This window comes from Rhipicephalus microplus, chromosome 3 (genome assembly GCF_043290135.1).
Source record: "Rhipicephalus microplus isolate Deutch F79 chromosome 3, USDA_Rmic, whole genome shotgun sequence".
NCBI classification, from domain to species: Eukaryota; Metazoa; Arthropoda; class Arachnida; order Ixodida; family Ixodidae; genus Rhipicephalus; species Rhipicephalus microplus.
The window spans coordinates 190044402-190047253 of record NC_134702.1 but is presented as its reverse complement, the minus strand read 5'-3'; the positions used below and the strand labels follow the sequence as shown (position 1 = coordinate 190047253).

The window sequence follows — 2852 nt, the reverse complement described above, 5'->3', positions numbered from 1 at the left end:
ATTCTTTGTTGACCGAGAAGCCTCTTTCTACGGCAGTGTTGCCGTGAGACAAACAGATGATGATCTTGATAAAAGACAGCAGCTCTTTGTGATCATGTGAGCAGAGATCTGGCCACAGAACGTCCAGCCTCTGCTCTTTCCTGTCAAAATTTTTCAATTTTTCTTGGTTGAGGCTCGATGAACAGACCTCTATGTAAGAACGATGGGCCCGCTCTGCTTGCAGACCAGTGATCTACTGCTGCTCTGACAGCATTTCAAGTGCCAGGGTCAATCGTTTTGGGCCAGCCTCCGGAGACAATGCAAATGTGGGGTCCAAACAGCTGGCACCCCTTTTTAGCTTGTACTTCAATGGTGACCTCTCCACCACCTTCTGACAGCACGCTTTAACAAAGGAAATAGAGTCTTTCTTGAATTGGTGCAAAGTAAGCTGTGGCATTTTGGGCACCTTGCGGAGCTCATTCTTCGCAGCGAACCCAATGTCGAAGGTAAGTACGGGTATACAGTTCTCGAGCTTCTCTAAGTCAATCTTGAGCAACTTCGCGGGTGTGTCTGCAGCAACAAGCACTTCCTTCTTGACAATCCTTGCAAGCAGTGACCGCAGTATATTGTGCAGTGCAGTTGAAAGAAAGGGCACCATTGGATTGTCAGTTTGAAATTCTGCCAAAAATGGCTCCAGTTCCTCACAAATTGACAGCATGAAGGCCAGTTTTACTGGCAACAGCTGATCCCTCACTGCGTTCGCAACAGCACTGTAGCTAGAGCATGTAGGCTGCTTCTTTGCCTTCACAGAGCCCTCCACAAACTTCACCAGGTTAGGAAGAAGTTCTAACGCCCTGGTGATTACCTTCCCATTTTCGAGCCACCTGACAGCACAGAATTTGAGGGGAAATAGTGCACTTCCTGTAAAGGTGACGTAGTCAGCACGACGTGCAGGCACACATTTGAACAAGTTGTAGCTGCTGCGAAGAAAGCCTATCACATCCCAGCCAGTTGCAGCATTACCTGCCTAGTATGCTCCATTCATTACGTGCAGCCTGGAACTTCCAATATCTAGGATATTGTGACTCTCATCCAACTCCTTGAGTTCCTCCTTCAGTGACCTCAGGAACTTCATGTTCACATTCGGCCCATCCATTGAAACTTGTAGTATCTTGGCTTGCTTGAGCTCTTCTGTGGCCTTCCTGAATTCAGATGCCAGGTCCTCCGCACACGTGTGCCCCAAGAACCATGAAGTTAGGTACTGCGTTTTCACAGTACCATCAGTAGTGTCATCCCAATATCGGACGAGCACATCCATCTGTTGCTTCTGGGTCACTGTTCAGCGACTCGTCAAATGAAACAACTAAGAACGGCACACCGGCAAGGCTTGATAGAAGATTCTTACGAAAGTAAGGCGCAATACCGTGGCAAATCATATACCCTACCTTGTCCTTCCCTAGATGAAGTTTTAGATGCGGAAGCATCTTATACTCGCGCCTTGTAGTGCGCCGTCCGCACCGCTTCTCGAACATTCGACAGCTGACGCGCGCGCATGCGCCGTCGCGCCGTCGCCCACCATCTGTGCCGCGCGCGCTTCTCCTTCGAGAACATTCGACAGCTGACAGCGCATGCGCCGTCGCGCCGTCGCCATCTGTGCCGCGCGCGCGCTTCTCCTTCGAGAACATTCGACAGCTGACAGCGCATGCGCCGTCGCGCTGTATATATACTCAAGGTCGGCGCTCGCTCGCTCAGTTGCCGCTCGTCCTTTGGTTTGTACGGCGCGTCGACGTCCGAAGTCGCCGTGAAATGAATGCCAACGAATCCACAAACAGAATGATCGACGTCCCTTCGACCAGCGCCGCCCTTTCGCATACGTGTGTACGTGTTCACTCATTTAACACCCCCTCCTACAACCACATTAACCAATTTAGCCATCGACCCAAGTAAGTCGCAATTTAACACCCCATTTCACAACCACGTTAACCAATTTAGCCATCGACCCAAGTAAGTCGCACTTTAACACCCCGTTAACCAATTATATGCTCCGCATCCTCCTCAGTGTTCCCCCGAGGGAAGCTGCGGGCAATTTTTTTCAGCGACTTCTTATCCCGGAAACATGAGAGGGAAGAGCGAGGCCGATGCCGCTGTTGACCGAAAAGATCCGTGAGTCGCTACCGCGTTTAAGCACCACATTATTTCGGCCTTTGTCACAGCGCTCTTTAGAAGAAAGCCGCTCATCGATGTCTTCGCACTTGTGGTGGGGGCAGGCTCCTCAGGCGCAACTGTCCGGTCTTCGCTACATTTGGCCGAAGCGTTCGTCGCTGGCGTAAAAAAAGACAACATACCAGTTTGCGAGGCGCTCGACCGACACTTCAAACCAGCAAGATGCTTCTTGCTGGACGCATGACTGGAAACTGCAGTTCCTCCCATGTTGCTTAAAGAAAACGTTTTGCAGCACAGTGTGCAATGAGCACTGTGAGGATCATTCTGCACGGGCTTAATCCAGCTTGCATATTCCGAAACGTTCGGGTTCGTCCAGTCCGAATTAAAGGAGCACTTTCTCGCCGCCGACAAAAATGAAAACACACCGCCACGGGAAGGTTCCGTCGTTCAAAACATGGCGGACAGAAGAGGTGGTCCAAAACAACAAAAGTGTATACCCAGCATGCCCAGCGCGCACTGCTCAAGGTTGCCAGGCCACGGAGAAAAAAAGGCCAAACTTGTCAACCTTGGCACTACTGCCCCACTGGCTTGGATTGGATCTGTCCCCGTTGGCTGTTTGCGCCAATTACGATGAGCTAAGTGCGCGCTCCGCGCCAGGGAACAAGTCGCGAGTCATTTTCCCTGACTGGGTTCTCATTTTGGCAACATTC

The 2852-nt window shown here is 51.0% G+C and overlaps 1 pseudogene; it reads right to left on the bottom strand.

Moving 5' to 3' along the window:
* Window positions 1-232: 232 nt before the first annotated feature.
* LOC142802665 (uncharacterized) lies at window positions 233-2543 on the bottom strand (annotated as a pseudogene).
* Between the last annotated feature and the right edge of the window lie 309 nt (window positions 2544-2852).